Source organism: Streptopelia decaocto (assembly GCF_964273445.1).
Source record: "Streptopelia decaocto genome assembly, chromosome: 9".
In the NCBI taxonomy this organism is placed as follows: domain Eukaryota; kingdom Metazoa; phylum Chordata; class Aves; order Columbiformes; family Columbidae; genus Streptopelia; species Streptopelia decaocto.
Genome location: NC_138664.1, coordinates 802,275 through 820,232, shown reverse-complemented (window position 1 = coordinate 820,232; position 17,958 = coordinate 802,275). Strand labels below are relative to the sequence as shown.

The 17,958-nt window shown below is 52.5% G+C and overlaps 1 protein-coding gene and 1 long non-coding RNA gene across 5 annotated transcripts in view; both read right to left on the bottom strand.

Moving 5' to 3' along the window:
- The window catches only part of ATOSA (atos homolog A), a 43,901-nt gene that overhangs the window by 17,321 nt on the left and 8,622 nt on the right, over positions 1–17,958 (bottom strand). The gene's annotated exons all lie outside the window — the stretch shown is intronic.
- On the bottom strand, positions 572–2,883 carry LOC309443625. Its single transcript, XR_014184832.1, has 3 exons — positions 2,018–2,883; positions 1,012–1,180; positions 572–856 (listed from the first exon to the last, which is right to left on the bottom strand). It is a non-coding gene; the product is annotated as an uncharacterized lncRNA (long non-coding RNA).

Below are 17,958 nucleotides of genomic sequence, written 5' to 3'. Positions count from 1 at the left end.
TCTTACACTTTGTGCTTGCAGTACAGCCCGTCCATAAGGAGACGCTTCGGGCCCGTGGCAGGAGAGTCGGGTACACTGGAGAAAAAGCATCTGCACTGTTGTTTTCAGACCCATCGCCCCCTCAACGGCATCACTCTGCACGTAGAAATGACAGCGAAAGCTCCCTGGCCCTTCCCCAAACATTCAACTCCCAATAGGTCCTATTGTCTCGCTTTTCCACGAAGCAGGTTGGAGGTAGTTACATATTTTAAGAGTAAGGCAGGGATTCAAGCAACTACTGCAAAGGAAATGAAACACAGGGTAAACATTTGACTAACAGCTTCTCCTCTGGAACTCCAAACACCTACGGATGCCTCAGTGAACTAATTCCACTTGTGCTTCACTTCAAAGCAAGTTGCCCTTGAAACCCCCGAATTCATGCTTCTCCGAATGAGCCATCGTGGTGTGTCTGCACATCACAAACCTGTAATAATACCTGAAGTCACGCGCTTCAAAAGCCTTGCAATATTAAGAGTTTCAGTAAAATTTAAGCTCTCAGGAGTTAAAATCGTGAGCTAGTGTACTTGCTTTATTTTAAGAAACGAGTTAGTAGTTGTCTTGAATTCCAGCAAACGCAATGAACTGGTTGCTTGCCTTATCTTCGGAATACTTCTCTACAGATTGCTTCCTTCCACATTGCCTCTTGTCTTGGACCGTCAGGGCTCGAGATCCGTGGGGACAGCTCTTGTGAACACGAGGACAGCGGCACAGTGCAGCATCTGACTCGTTATTCCCTCACTTCTCCAGGGCACCACCCTGACCCGCTCCCTGGTTGTCAAAGGCAGCACAGGAACTCTACATTAGGATTGATGCATTCCTGCTATTCAAAAAAAATAGAGTATAAGCTATAAAAAAATGCTGGATCTACTTAGTTCTGTGTAGGAGAATAGGAATAAATTAATTTGCTTTTGTGCTGTTTTTCTAGTTATAAATGCTAGTTTATAATTAGAAAAGCAAAACAAAGCACAACACCTTGTAAGTAAGGGGAGATTTCAAAGCAGCTCCATGGAGGCTGATAGGTTACTGGAGAGCTCCAAGGCAATGAAAACCAACGTGTCCCAGTCAGTGCCAGGAACTCCGGTACGTGGGAATCACAGCTGTACCGCCCATGAAGTGACCAGAGACCCGTCTGAAAATCAAGCTGACAAAAATATACAGTTTGCATTTTACTAAACCTTATTTAGGTTCAAACAGCTTAATGAGTAGAGAAAAAAATCCAGAAAACATCACGTGAAGCCTAAATTTCCTGCAGTAATCTCAGCAACTGCTCTTTGAGAGTGTGAAACGCAGACTGCTCAGCCGACCTGGGTGTTCCCATTTGCTTCCTGCCTTTGGCCGACGTCCTACTTTGCCATCACCGTCCTGCTCCCTGAGTCACTGCTCTTCCAACTGCAGCTTTCTATTTTTACCTCAGCAACAGCGGTTTAACCTGCTCGGTTTGATTTTTCAGCATTAAGCCAAATTCTAGATCCAACATTCACATTTGGATCAGGGAGGCCGGTTTTATTTTCTGTTAACTGGACAAAGAAAGGGAATATTTAATAAAAAATGATGTGAGCTCTTACATTTTTCCCTTAACTAGCTGATGCTCTGCCTACATAGATTATGTTAGACCAAACTGCACGACTCTGCCAACCTACCTGAACAAAAAGAACCTTAAACAATAGCAACAGGATTTCTAATTCTGCAATAAAAACTATTTTTTCAGGTATTTGTGTTAGTTCATAAAACAAAACGATCAGGAAAAAACATGTCTTTTAGAATAAGCATGTGGCACTAAGAACAGGCACTCCGCTGTAATCAGAAGGGGATAAAGGGTTTATATGTGGCCTTCATTCTCACCATCAATACTGTAATTTACCACCCTTGTAAATATGCTGATATAAGTGTTGCAGAATTATATTGACAATAAAGCATTGAAATGGTCCTATTTTCAACCCCACCCCGCTCGGAGGACGCGAGGGCAAGGCGAGCAGACCTAGGCCGGCTTCCCGCTCAGCGCCAGCGCAGCGTGGAGCCGCGTCCAGCGTGCTCGTCTGGGGGCTGATGGAGCCGCGCGTCACCCTGGGACAGAGAACAGAGGCACTTCAGCTCACGGAATGCGTGAAAATTTCTTCCTGAGGTGTTTTCTAGAAAAAACAATTAGATATCAAACCACAGGTTTTCCAACGCAAGATTTCTAGATGTATATCCCATCTCCTTTCCACGCTCCCTTCCCTGGTGCTGATGACTGATCCTCCCCCAAGGCCTCCCCAGCCAAGAACTGCGCTGACATGGAGCTGCCGATGACCAGCGCCACTGTTTTCCTCACTAATTCCAGACCCTGCTCAGCAGCAACCACACAGCTGGGAACAGGGGCTGAAGGCTTTAATCTACTTAGTGCACTGTATGCCAGCTGTAAACACCACACCACACCACACCATTGCTGTTCTCCCTTTTCAAAGGGAGCCCAACATAAATGAACAATGCAAAAGCACGAGTACTTGGCTAAGCCTGGTATCCTTCTGAACGCACATCGTCCATGGCACTGCAGCCAGGGACCGCTGGAGCTCCAGCTGGAAGCGGAGACATCCCTCCCTCCCATTAAACAGGTTGACAGCAGCTCTGCATTAAATTCCAGCTGCAATAGCATTTCATCATACATAAATAAAAACGCACGCCAGAAATGTTGAGGCCTTGAACACAAGACAACTCAGGACGACAGAGAAAAGCTTCCTCTTCAATTTGTTTAACAATCCAGCTTGACAGAGATTCAACTATTCGCAGACTTCTGCAATATTTTATACCGAGACTGGTTTAAAGGCAGAAAGCAACAATATTTATAATAAATCCCTCTGAGATGTTGCTGGAAAACACCACTGGCCTGTTTAAGAATCCTGCAGTAGGTATGTGAGTGCTCGTGGGAGCTGGCAGAGCCCCCTCTGCCCCCAATGCAGCACGGTCGGGGCCTGCGCTGCTCTGCTGTCCCTCCGCTGGTGCCTCCACAACATACACAGGCACGTTTGGGAACAGCATTCACAGTCATATAGGGTTACACCTGCCAAAAAACAAGGGTTTTCACCAACACTAGAAAATTAATCTTTCGGGTATTTCATTATTTTTCTCATCACCTTAAATATTTATTATGACAACATATTTTCAAGTGTTCCTGTCCTTATTTTCCAGTTAATAGCGATAAAGTAACGCTTCTTTTGTGAGGAGGAATGCAAAGCAGCCTTCAGTTCTCAGAAAGACTTTGAGTGAGTGATGTGAAGATCTAAGGGGGAGCACAGGGGTCTGCAGGGGAGCACGGGGGAGCACGGGGGAGCACGGGGGAGCACGGGGGAGCTGCGGGGGAGCACGGGGGAGCACGGGGGAGCACGGGGGAGCTGCGGGGAGCACGGGGGAGCTGCGGGGAGCACGGGGGAGCTGCGGGGGAGCTGCGGGGGAGCTGCGGGGAGCACGGGGGAGCTGCGGGGAGCACGGGGAGCTGCGGGGAGCACGGGGGAGCACGGGGGAGCTGCGGGGAGCACGGGGGAGCTGCGGGGAGCACGGGGGAGCTGCGGGGGAGCTGCGGGGGAGCTGCGGGGAGCACGGGGGAGCTGCGGGGAGCACGGGGAGCTGCGGGGGAGCACGGGGGAGCTGCGGGGAGCACGAGGGAGCTGCGGGGAGCACGGGGGAGCTGCGGGGAGCACGGGGGAGCTGCGGGGAGCACGGGGGAGCTGCGGGGAGCACGGGGGAGCTGCGGGGAGCACGGGGGAGCTGCGGGGGAGCACGGGGGAGCTGCGGGGAGCACGGGGGAGCACGGGGGAGCTGCAGGGAGCACGAGGGAGCTGCGGGGAGCACGGGGGAGCTGCGGGGAGCTGCGGGGAGCACGGGGGAGCTGCGGGGGAGCACGGGGGAGCTGCGGGGAGCACGGGGGAGCTGCGGGGGAGCACGGGGGAGCTGCGGGGGAGCACGGGGGAGCTGCGGGGGAGCTGCGGGGGAGCACGGGGGAGCTGCGGGGGAGCACGGGGGAGCTGCGGGGAGCACGGGGAGCACGGGGGAGCTGCGGGGGAGCACGGGGGAGCTGCGGGGGAGCACGGGGAGCACGGGGGAGCTGCGGGGGAGCTGCGGGGAGCACGGGGGAGCTGCGGGATCCCGGCTGCGGGCGCAGCGCCCGCTTGGGCTGTCCTCACCAGGCCCAAACCGGTGCTCTTCTTCCCCAAGAAAAACACTTACATCACGTGCCATTTGCTTCAGACCCCTTGAAAACAAGCCAGAGTGGATTTGAAAAATGCCATGTGAAAGCACTGGCTCATTTTTGGGTGGAATCAGCCACCGGAGGCAGAGAAACCCCCGAACAAAAGCTCCACGTTGAGCTATGGATGGCACAGGATGGGCACCCTTCGCTGAGCGCTCAGCCTGCAACACAACGCTGCTGTCACAGCCAGGGAGGCTCTGGGAGTACCAAAGCTCCTGGCCTTCCACGCCGTGTGAAAACCAGCGTTACAAACCGGGCAAGGCTGCCAAAGGAGCCACCAGCAACACAGCAGCACAGCAACGAGCCCGCGCCGCTCCAACAGCCCTCCTGAGGGGCGCAGCGCTCCCGTTCACATGTTCTGCTGTAGGGGAAACTATAAAAACTATAACGGTATGAACTAAACCCCCCGGGGATGCCAGCGCTGCCGATACCCATTGCAGTTCATTAGACAGGTGAAAGTTAATGTGCTTCATTTTTAAATTCTAGAGAAGATGACAGTCTGTGCAGTTTTGCACGAGGCTGGAAAGACCTCATGGGCCAGGAATTAGGAGTCTGCAACCGCCTGGGAAGTAATGAACTCCTAGTTCAATCCAAACCATCAGAATAGTCATTTGACATGTCTAGACCTATTTCATCTGTGCGAGGAACTAACAGCTTGATGGATGCTGGTTTTGTTCGTCTTTGTTTTTAGGCGATTTGAAGAATCGCCAGGATCTGGCTGAGTGACATTTATCTTGTTACAGTTCAGATTTACTTCGAGATTTTTAAAAACCAATCAAACTAATGAAACTCCAGAGCACTCAGACCTTGTTAGCTTTTCCCTCCACACATACACACACCTTGGAAAGTCCCTTCTTAAAAACGGGGCCCACTTGAACACTGAAATTTCAAATGACATACTTGTTTGCTTACAAACGTGTCTGCTTTCCCTCTGCCCTCCGCTGAACCGCCCTGCCAGGCTTGCAGCGCAGCTTCGAAGGCCACCAGAACACCAGCGCTGGGCACCTCGGGCAACAATACAAGCTTATGGCAATCCTAGATGCCAGCCACTCGTCCCAATGCCACAATGAACACTACTAGAGCAAGAATAACAGTGGTGGATTCATAAACAAAGCGATCTCGCGCTGGCTGCGCGGTGCTGCAGGAGCCGCGGGCAGGGCCGGCCCGCGGACACCCTGCGCGGCACCACCCGCGCCAGGCCCACGGCTGCACGTGTGGTGTGACACCCCACTGCTGGTTCCAACACCCCACTGCTGGTTCCAACACCCCACTGCTGGTTCCAACACCCCACTGCTGGTTCCAACACCCCACTGCCTGTTCTTAGAACAGGCTTTCCAGAGAACCCAAGGGACGGGGCTCGTCCCTCCGCGACCACTCCAAAGCAACAGCAGCTGCTCCTCGAGACACCCCAGCAGGTCACAGAACAGCGGAGGATCCGGCCTCTGCCTGCGCGCTCTGCTCTGACATCAGGTGACCTGTGAGTCAAGAGACAGAGCAATAAATTATTAGGAAAAACAAACCACTAAAAATAGTGTACGTGAGCAGTGTACCGAGAGCAGTTTACAGCCAGCCAAAGCTCAAGGGCCTGCACAGCCCCTGCTGCAGGCTGTGCAGAAACAACCCACACCAGCAAAGGCCGATAACTAACAAACCCGCCTCAGCTCCTCCCTGATAACCTCCAAATATACCAAACATATCTAATCAAAAGTACACAGCGGGGAAAAAAGACCAACCCACGACATGTTGGATCTGAGACCAGCAGAAAAGATATTAATACCCAAAGTAAATATTCAATGCAACTTAAGTCAGAAGATGCCAAAATCACTTTCTTTTAGGGCAAATCGGTCCAAGCTGCCTTCAGCTCAGACATGCCAAAAAGTCACAACCATCAGCTACCAGCACAGCTCAGGGAAATAAGGATTCGCCCACTTGTCGACTTCAATGGATTCAACAGATTATTGTGAATGCTCAAGCTGAGCATCAAAACACAAAGAAAAACAGAAGTGCCTGACAGGCACTTGTTTTGTCAGCCCTCTCAGTTCCCAAAAGATTATACAGAGATTTTCTGTTAGAAATCAGTAAGAAAACATGTCTCATTACTATCAAGTGACAACAATGCATAATTTTGTTGGAGGAAGGGGATCTTTTCTTAAGAGAACAAAAACTTGAGTGTAGAAGACTATAGCCAAAGATATTTTAGGTTTACATTTAGCAATACATGACTGCATTGGCTATGACTATAAACAGCTGGGTTGTGCAACACTTATCTCCAGGAACCAATAATAAACACATCCAAGAGATTTTTAGCACAGAACATTTTATTCTTACCATCTGAATTAATGGCTGATCTTGAGAGGACCAGGATCTGGCACGGTGATCCAGACAAAGAGCAACCTGCCCTCCCTCCTCCCCGGAAAACACACCAATTGGGTTCCCAACACGGCTGTTGCTGGGTGGGATCCCCAGGAAACAGCATTGAGAGGATTGCTTTCAGCACCAGCTGCTTTATGTCAAACACTGTCTGAAACCCCGAGATTCCCCTCAGGGGTGAATCCTCCCCAGACGGAGCCGTGATGACACTGGGAACAGGTGGCGCCAGCGGGGACCCTGTGCCGGGCACAGCCCCACGGAGCCCCAAACTGGCACAGCCCCACGGAGCCCCCCCGGCACAGCCCCACGGAGCCCCAAACTGGCACAGCCCCACGGAGCCCCCCCGGCACAGCCCCACGGAGCCCCAAACTGGCACAGCCCCACGGAGCCCCCCCGGCACAGCCCCACGGTGCCCCAAACTGGCACAGCCCCACGGTGCCCCAAACTGGCACAGCCCCACGGAGCCCCAAACTGGCACAGCCCCACGGGGGACCCCGCTGGCACCGCCCCATTGTGCCCAAACTGGCACAGCCCCACGGTGCCCCAAACCGGCACAGCCCCATTCACCTGCTCAGGCACGTGCCAGCAGTGCCCACAGGATTCCTCACGGAACTCATCACTGAAAATGATCATGACGATGACACAGACCATCTCAGGAGCATCCAGTCTCCTGGGAAGGCCTGGCTGGTCAGTGGCTGACAGGAAACCATATCTTCCTGTTGTCTTTTCTGCCTCTCAAAACATCACCTTTCATAACAAACAAATAACTTTAAAAAAACAAACAAAACTTTCAAGATCTTCATGGCTTACCGCCATTCCTGTTGTCTTCCACTCACTATTGCAGTAAACGTCCAGTTAGCCTCTGATTAATCACCTGTACTTCCTCCCCCGGTGTTGTCCTATGGGTGGGAAGAACACACTTGACTCAAATGACTCTGCTGCCCAGCTCCTCTGCGGGGTGACACGGGCTGTCAGCCTGTCCCCCAGCAGCTGTTCCTGTGACACGGGCTGTCAGCCTGTCCCCCAGCAGCTGTTCCTGTGACACGGGCTGTCAGCCTGTACCGCAGCAGCTGTTCCTGTGACACGGGCTGTCAGCCTGTCCCCCAGCAGCTGTTCCTGTGACACGGGCTGTCAGCCTGTCCCCCAGCAGCTGTTCCTGTGACACAGGCTGTCAGCCTGTACCCCAGCAGCTGTTCCTGTGACACGGGCTGTCAGCCTGTCCCCCAGCAGCTGTTCCTGTGACACGGGCTGTCAGCCTGTACCCCAGCAGCTGTTCCTGTGACACGGGCTGTCAGCCTGTACCCCAGCAGCTGTTCCTGTGACACGGGCTGTCAGCCTGTCCCCCAGCAGCTGTTCCTGTGACACGGGCTGTCAGCCTGTCCCCCAGCAGCTGTTCCTGTGACACGGGCTGTCAGCCTGTCCCCCAGCAGCTGTTCCTGTGACACGGGCTGTCAGCCTGTACCCCAGCAGCTGTTCCTGTGACACGGGCTGTCAGCCTGTCCCCCAGCAGCTGTTCCTGTGACACGGGCTGTCAGCCTGTCCCCCAGCAGCTGTTCCTGTGACACGGGCTGTCAGCCTGTACCGCAGCAGCTGTTCCTGTGACACGGGCTGTCAGCCTGTCCCCCAGCAGCTGTTCCTGTGACACGGGCTGTCAGCCTGTCCCCCAGCAGCTGTTCCTGTGACACGGGCTGTCAGCCTGTCCCCCAGCAGCTGTTCCTGTGACACGGGCTGTCAGCCTGTCCCCCAGCAGCTGTTCCTGTGACACGGGCTGTCAGCCTGTACCCCAGCAGCTGTTCCTGTGACACGGGCTGTCAGCCTGTCCCCCAGCAGCTGTTCCTGTGACACGGGCTGTCAGCCTGTACCCCAGCAGCTGTTCCTGTGACACGGGCTGTCAGCCTGTCCCCCAGCAGCTGTTCCTGTGACACGGGCTGTCAGCCTGTACCCCAGCAGCTGTTCCTGTGACACGGGCTGTCAGCCTGTCCCCCAGCAGCTGTTCCTGTGACACGGGCTGTCAGCCTGTACCCCAGCAGCTGTTCCTGTGACACAGGCTGTCAGCCTGTACCCCAGCAGCTGTTCCTGTGACACGGGCTGTCAGCCTGTACCCCAGCAGCTGTTCCTGTGACACGGGCTGTCAGCCTGTACCGCAGCAGCTGTTCCTGTGACACGGGCTGTCAGCCTGTCCCCCAGCAGCTGTTCCTGTGACACGGGCTGTCAGCCTGTCCCCCAGCAGCTGTTCCTGTGACACGGGCTGTCAGCCTGTCCCCCAGCAGCTGTTCCTGTGACACGGGCTGTCAGCCTGTCCCCCAGCAGCTGTTCCTGTGACACGGGCTGTCAGCCTGTCCCCCAGCAGCTGTTCCTGTGACACGGGCTGTCAGCCTGTACCCCAGCAGCTGTTCCTGTGACACGGGCTGTCAGCCTGTACCCCAGCAGCTGTTCCTGTGACACGGGCTGTCAGCCTGTCCCCCAGCAGCTGTTCCTGTGACACGGGCTGTCAGCCTGTCCCCCAGCAGCTGTTCCTGTGACACGGGCTGTCAGCCTGTCCCCCAGCAGCTGTTCTGTGTGCTCGGCAGGGCCCGGTTCCCTACAGCCGCTGTTGGGTACAAGTCATCGCTTCTGCGTTCGACGCTCGCACAAGGGCCGAGGCGAGGATGGTCTCTTGTTCCATGCTTGCATAATACCCAGCAAAACCTGATACCTGAAGGCGCCTCTTAATTAGCATTGCAGGTAAAGAATAATAATCTTCAGCTAAGAACTCTAGGAATTTGCTTCCCTTCTCTTTAAAAGCAATATAACGACTGAGTTATACACCTGGCGGCTGAAGAATTCCTTGATCCACCTAGACAATCAAACCCAGCAATACGATACACTCTGGAAATACAGTTTGTAGCTTTGTACACACCTACCGAAAGGACATCCTGCAAAGCCACTGTTGTATTGCAAGACCCACAGGCATAGATGCACGTCATAAAACCAGCAAGAGATGAAGAAACTACATGTTCTTAACAGCGTTGATAAAACATTTACAGCGGGTTGTTCATGCCTTGAGAGTGAGGTGCAATAAACAGAGGTCTTGTCCACAGCTTTCCCAGGGGAACGGACTAAAACCTGCCTCAGAACTACTGCCCTCCAGCAGTTTTGGTGTCTACACCAACACTCCTTCAGGTGTCCTGCCCTAGAAGAGGTAATGAACCTCCTATTTTGAATTTAACTATGGTAGGTACAGGTGCTGCAGAGTAACTTTGCTATAAAAATACAAAAGGTAGCACTTCGAGCCCCCTGCTCACAGCAGCCAAAGCAAGCACTGCAGCAAAAGAGCACAGACAAAGCAGGGCTGATAGATCTGCTCTGATCATGAACTTATTTAAACCAACGCTTTAGCTGCCAGACATCTTAAAGTATGCAATCCTTCAGACATCTTTTGGAGAGATCTTATAGGAACTAAACCACTCAAGGCCTCTAGGAATTCATATCCACATTCTCTTAGTTTACTTTTTTCCTTCTCCAGCTGGTCCGCTTTGCCTTATAAAATGTATTTTAAAGTTGTAAAACCAACAAGTCATCTTCAGTTCCATAAACTTTGCTAAAACTGGAGAGAAAAAGGGTTGGTTGCCATGGCAGCAGCGAGGAGGCTCTGGGTCAGGATGCAGAGAACTTCTCTTGTTCTGTCTGATCATTTGCATCAGAAGTTCAGCCATCTGTTATTAACTATTTAACAACAGTCTTGCTTGTTAGCGCTGGTGCTCAGTTTGCAGAATCCAACTCCCCACCTTCGCCCCTGTTGTAAAGCTCCTGATCAACGTGGAAATTCACCTGAGGGCTCAGTTATCTTTCAGGTAGGACGACCACCATAACTCAAACTTGGTCGTTATTCTCCTTTCCCAAAGATAACAGACACCGTCATCTGGAAGCAGCCCCTTCATTGCTAGAGACATAGATCTGAGAAGAACTTCAGACAGTAGGTTACGTGGCTGAGCTGCAAGACAGGCTACACCCTCCACGTTACGTTCCCAAGTCCCACAGCATCCCTCCAGATTCTACACCCCATCTTCTCAATGCTGCAAAACACATTTCAGAGTGTGACTACCATACACTCAACTATGCGTTACTAGCAAGGAAACGCTGCCTTTTATCCTCTAAGGGGATCTGAAATACATTCAAATTTGAGTTATTTTACCTTATCTTGACTCCACTATCTTAACTCAAATCTCTCCGACCTAAAGCAGAACCCTGGATCTTCCCAAAGCCAGCCCAGGAGGGCAGCCCAGTCTTGCTGCTCCTCACTGGGCAGGCTCTCACAAGAAAGCGGGAGGCTATACAATGGCAAAAGGAACAACATGACTCTGCTACTGTTCCTACAACCACTTCACCAAGAAAGGAAAAATCAGTACTATTAGGAGCAACTAAGAGGCCTTTAGCAAGTGCTTGTTTCAGTCATGTAACACACACTGCATCACACACGCTCAGAGCATTCTGTCCTCAGGCATGGACAGTGAAGCGCAGATTGCCCCAAACTTACAAATGGCAGAAAAATTTGAAAAGTATTTATGTGAGAATATGGAAAAAGAGTTGCAGAGCATCAGAAGGCTAGTTCACTCATCCTAATAACAAGAGAGGCTTTTCCAGGACGGTGTTTCACGCCGATGACCCGCAGGGCAGCAGCAGTTACAGGCACTGGAGATCCCTGCAGCAAGACCCTGTGCAGAGACAGCGCTGGCTAAAACGCTTCTTCATACGATAGGTCTCATATCATACAATGGTTTAGAGATCCACCCGATACTGTATCAAAATAAGAACCCACACGGTTCCAATGAGGATGATGCAATTAAACAGTCTAGAAGTGTCTTTCAGCACATTCAGGAAAAGCCTCCATGACAGATACTCAACCTCACATGTGAACACTCGGTGAATGAGGCCCAGGGCAGCTGTCTGACTATCAAACCACATCCAGAGACCCGGATCAGCTCCAGGATGCTACAGAACACCAAGGGCACGCTCCGCCAACCCGCACCGAGGGCACGCTCCGCCAACCCGCACCCAGGGCACGCTCCGCCAACCCGCACCGAGGGCACGCTCCACCAGCACCGAGGGCACGCTCCACCAACCCGCACCAAGGGCACGCTCCGCCAGCACCGAGGGCACGCTCCGCCAACCCACACCGAGGGCACGCTCCACCAACCCGCACCGAGGGCACGCTCCGCCAACCCGCACCGAGGGCACGCTCCGCCAACCCGCACCGAGGGCACGCTCCGCCAACCCGCACCGAGGGCACGCTCCGCCAACCCGCACCGAGGGCACGCTCCGCCAACCCGCACCGAGGGCACGCTCCGCCAACCCGCACCGAGGGCACGCTCCACCAGCACCGAGGGCACGCTCCGCCAACCCACACCGAGGGCACGCTCCGCCAACCCGCACCGAGGGCACGCTCCGCCAACCCGCACCGAGGGCACGCTCCGCCAGCACCGAGGGCACGCTCCGCCAACCCGCACCGAGGGCACGCTCCGCCAACACCGAGGGCACGCTCCACCAGCACCGAGGGCACGCTCCACCAACCCGCACCGAGGGCACGCTCCACCCGCACCGAGGGCACGCTCCGCCAGCACCGAGGGCACGCTCCGCCAACCCGCACCGAGGGCACGCTCCAGCCCAAGATAAATACAGTCACTCTGGGGAAGAACTGTGAAGCACATTTTCTACCTACACACGAGGCCCCTACTCAAGCCACTGAGCTGCCTTTAAAAATTGCCCAGGATAACTGAAAAAAACAAGAAAATGAGAAACAAACCAAAGAGTGCAAATGCACTGTTAGTAATAAAGCTTGTAAAGATTATTCACAAGGAGAAGAGATAGAAACAGTCAAGAATTCAAGGGTTTTATTTGAATGGATAACACATTAAAGATTAGGTATATTGTACGCAGGTTAAGTAAGAGCTGATAGGCTTATAACTTTATTCCAACATCACGTCAGTTAGAAACGACACCCACAAGCTGCTGCTGAACCAGAACGAGCAGGGGCTGAAACACACGGAAAACACACAGGACTCGTGAGGAAGTGCCCTCGGGTGAGGAATGTAGAGTAAGAATCCCATTGTTTCATCTGAAATGAAGAAAAAGACTAAACAAAAAGCCCAGAGCAAGCTATTTTCATTACATCTGACCTCTTCTACCGCAGCTTCTGTTTTCATCTTCTGAGTTCTCCAACTTCATCTCCCAAAACTTTGATGTTACAACCTGTCCACTGCCGTTTAAGCGGAGGGTAATTTATCGTGAGGAACTTTGTCAGAACACGTTTGACCACCCCAGATCCTCCTCCCAGCTAGCGAGGCCCCCTCCAGCGCCAGCAGATCTGTGTCGTGTTGTTTGGGTGGGCGAGGGGAAGGAACGGGCTGGCGGAGCAGGGCAGGGACTGCGCTTCCCATCAGAAGAGCCAGCAGCTCTGACAACTGAGCTCACACTCACGGTGGGGAGGCAGCGTGAAGCTCCGCCGGTAACTTCCCACTGCTATTAACCTTCACCTACCAGGCCTGCCCTTAAGCGGTTAAACAGTAACCTGCAAAAGTAAAAAAGTTACAAAAGAGACAATATATGCTTCTCATTTAAAACATTTCTGGGAGAATGGCCAAGCCCATAAAACTGTTTTTAAACTTTATTTGGGAGGATAAATGAGGACATTACGACTCTCACGCTGCGTGAAACATGGCTCATGCTACAACGGACACCAGAGCCTACTACAGAATTGTGAGCGCATAAAACAAAAGAGCGTTTTTGATAGTTTTAGAATTGAACTGTGTCGCACAGCACAATCCGGCTATTTACAAGTTTCCACATTTTAAGTCATGTAAAGCTTTAATAGCACTCTGGTACTGAAAAGAATAAAATGTTACATTGGGTCAAAATTTAAAGGCTTAACAGAATTTCAGCCAAGAATCTAGTTTGCCTCCCTCTCTCCTCACATATGGTAATTTTCGGCATAGCAGAACGGCAGACATTAACACATCTAAAATTTAATGGATGCGATTATGAGATTCCACTTTGTCCTCTCAGAATTCCTTACTACGTTATCAGGCAGCGCTGCAGCGATTCAAACCCACCGTTCCCACGCACGGCACGGGGTACACTGGTGGGACTGTTCCCCTGCAGCAGGAGGCAACACCCAGTGCTGGCAGAGCTGCGGTGCCCTCAGAACACACACAAGCTGGAGGCTCAGAGTGAAAGCAACTAGCAAACTGCTAATGGAAAAGAAATACTTGTAGTTGCCCCCAAAGTTGCCATATCTGCATCAGCTTATTTGCCCCAAGACAAACAACTAGTGGCGAAGGGCTGATAACGCTTGCACGCATTGTTTCCAGCAGAAATCAAAATACTGTAATTGCTTCCTCCTGATGGTGAGGAGGAACAAAACAGAAGAGAAACTTGACCTACATAACAAGGCACGTCCAAACCCAGTCAAGCTCCAGAGTGTTTTTGGGAGGGAGGAGGTGTTTCTTCCTCCATAACAATGAAGAGTGAAGCAGTTACATATGGCTACACTAACTACAACTGTTAGCAGATTTGACATTTAACTACGTGTCTCGGTTTTAAGGTTTAAAAATATCCCCATCCTCCTCCAGGCCATTTAATACTCTTGCCCTAACAATGTAATCAATTAACAGCGTTATTTTTTAGGCTGTACATTACTTTCCTTAAAGGGAGGTTGGAAAGGGGGGGGGGAAGACCTCAAACCCCAGCCGTTCATAGGCTCAGTGTACAGAAGGAAAGGAAGAACTTCAGAACATATGGCGAAACTGTTTGGGTTTTGGTTGGGTTTTTTGTTTTAAAGGAACTATTTACAGACTCAGCACAACACACTTCTTCGGCTCAAGCGGAGAGCCAAACTCTAGCACAGACCGGTTTTCGGTTACCTCTCGTAGCAAAACACCAACAAATCCTGCAGATCACTCTTAGGCTACACAGCTCCGACTCGTTTGGAGGCCGGCAACCCGAGCGGCCCGGTGCGAGCCCCGAGCCTCCCCCCGCCCTGCCCGAGCGCCGTGGCCTCGCAGCCTCCGCCGCCTCACGGAAGGACAGCCGGGCCGAGAGCGGCGGGGCCCGGTTCCCGGTACACACCTTCTCCGTGCTCCCGCAGCGAACCCGCCGCCGCGCCGCCGCGGGTGGGTGCCCGCGGCACCGGCCACAAAGGAGGCAGAGTAGGGGCGCGCATAGCAACAGGGCCGGGCGCCGATTGGCCCCGCCGGGCGAGCGCCGGCCCCCGCCCGGCCTCCCCCGCCCCGCCGGGGCAGGTGAGCGGCGGGGGGCGGGGGAACCCGCCGCAGGAAGCGCTGCCAGCGGCACCGGAGCCCGCTGCTGCTGCTGCCGGACAGCAGCGCCGTGCCACGCGTGCCCCTGCGCGGGAACGTGCTGCCGCGGAGCTGCTGCCACGCGTGGGAGCGCGGGGAGCGCGACCTCCCGCCGGCCGGGCCCCCGCGGGACACGGGGCCGAACGCCGAGCGGCCCCCGCGCACCGGGCCCCCGCGCACCGGGCCCCCGGAGCCTGCAGGAGGCCAAGAGGACCCGGGGGGGACGGGAGGAGGACCCGGGGGGGCCCGGAGGAGGACCCGGGGGGGCCCGGAGGAGGACCCGGCTGCACACGGGCATCTCGCTCCCCGTACCAGCAAATAACTCCAGAACATCTGCGAGTGTGCGCGCTGGCACCGCACATGTAATGTCCACACCCCGCAGCGGTGCGGAGAATCGGCCCCGAGCAGCAGGGTGCGGGGCGGAAAAGGCCGGCAGCACCGCGGCCGCTCGGAACACGCTGGGCTGCACAAGGTGTTCTTTCTGACCCGCTCTGCAGTTTTCTAGAGGGCTAATTTATGATACTGTTTCCAGAGAGCAGTCTCAAAACTGCACATATTATTCTAGGTGCAGTCTAAACAACAGGTTGTCTGCGTTAAACAACTTCATCCAGTCCTTAGCTATCAACAAGAACTAAAATGACATTCGCCATGTTAACATAATCAGCACACACACAAAATAATCCTGCTCCCTGCCTAACCACGTCACAGAACAAGAATAAAAGTCTTGTTCTGTAATTAGATGCCACAAAACTATGAGAAGTCCAGATCAAACCAGACTTCACGACCACATTGAAAAGGCAGTAGCGCTCAGTAACTCATTCCAGAGCGTGGAGAACACGGTACCGCACGGAACAAGCGCCTTCCCCGCTCACCCGCACAGCAGCGCCGGTCAGCCTGGCCGGGAGGACACAGCCTGCACCAGGTTCTGAGCAGACATGCCACCCGAGGAACGCTGGACACCTCTAGCAGCTGGCCCGTTTAAAGAGTGCAGATACAGCGCCTCACTGAAAGCTATACGCAAAACACAGCATTTCATCAGTCACTGACGTGCAAGCTTCCTGTATATTTTATCTCAGTTTGCTTTCCAAGTATTTTTCTTTCATGGAACATTTACTTCTGCAAAAACACCATAGTTTACATAGATGTCTGAAAAAGCAGTTTCAAGTTTTCTTCATCGAGAACCATCCAGCCTTGGAAAGAGTACGCAGATGACTTTCTATGAAACAGCTCTTCAATATCTATGGGCAGAATGGGAGGGCTAAGAGGAGCATTTATCACACTGGTAAACACAGTGTGTTTAAAAGTTTTGGTAACACGAGGGAGAAGCAACAACCCCGAGTCAGTTCCCGTGGGCTGGCACAGACAGTGTTCCGGAGGCACCGGTTGTCCTTACAGGCCAACTGACGGTGTTTAGGGCAGACCCACCACAACACTCCCACAGTCCCACACTGGGCTGCTGGGGTGCAGCACCAAGATCCTTTTCACACCTGATATCCTTCAAACAGGAGAAGTAGGACAGCATGTTGACGCTCCAGCTCTTAAGCTTACCCATAGATACACAGCTGAGCTCTGTGCGTGTTTGGGGGAGAACACCCCAGAAATCGACGCACTTGGCCTAATAAAACACTACATTTAGAAATGATAAATTCCAAAGGACACCCACCTTGCAGCACGCTTCATTTCTCAGTTTGATCTTGTATGCTTCCACAAATTCCAGCAGAGACACAACATACACGATAACAGGACATTGCTAGTGTGACAGAATATAATACAGCAGCAGATAGAGATAGACATAGAACTTAATCCTAAAACGCATATTCCACCATAATAAAGTGGCTGCACTTAAAATACTACTAAACCCTTGCAGTTTTAATACTGCGCAAAATGACTAATAATAAGCCAGATAACCAGACTGTATTTTAATGCACCTTCTGCCACAAACAGGATAACACATTACATTTTTTAAAAAACTGAAGCCTTGCTAAGAATGGATTTTATCCAACACAAGCCTGAGGAACAAGGTCCTACACGTTTCACAAAGCAGGAAATCCCAGCCAAGCGTGGTTCATCTCAGTATCAAGTCAACTACACATCAATTCAGCGACACTCGCCAGTAATTGGCATCACCCCCACATTACACAACACCCGAGTGCAGTCTGTACCATACCTAAAAAAGGTGAAAGCATCAGATGCCAATAGTTCCACTACAACTTGAAAACACAATCGGTGCAGAACATAATGCTGCTTTACATTTCATACCAGAAGCTTAACCCAGAATGAAAACAACCACCTTGTAAAGTGTCTTAAAACATTTATGAAACTGAAGGCTATTACATATTCCCCAAATGAAGATGGGATGAAAGAACATGCAAATACATACTAAGCAGCATCACTTAGCCTTTTCTCTCTAGCAGATCCAAAAATACTTTCTCACAGAAACCTGTTAAATTAGTGACACCATCAGCAGGAAACATCCACACACAATACAATTAGAGCCAGTTACACCAATTTTAGTGAACTTAATTGCTCGATGTAAGATGAGGCAGATGTGTATTCTAGCAGATTTACACTGATCTCCTGACCTTTACCTTCAGTTTTTCCCATTATTATCAACTATTCCTCCTGCTCCAGCTCCAGAACCCAGCTCCCTGGTTCTCCCCATTCGCCGTTGAACAGCGTGCGCAGCTCTGAACGGGCTCTCAGACCCGCCTGCACTGGCGCGTGTCAGCGGTGACACTGACGCTCCTGTTCTCCCCATTCGCCGTTGAACAGCGCGCACACCTCTGAACGGGCTCTCAGACCCGCCTGCACTGGCGCGTGTCAGCGGTGACACTGACGCTCCTGCCCAGCAGCACTGCCGCTAGTGTGGTCACCACAGCAATCGTCACCCAGCCCGCTCCTCCAGTTCTAGTCCTCCAGATATGTTGTTTCTCATGGTTTCTCCATGGTAAACAAAATTTCTTTGGCCAAATAGCACGTGCTTCAAAAGGAAGA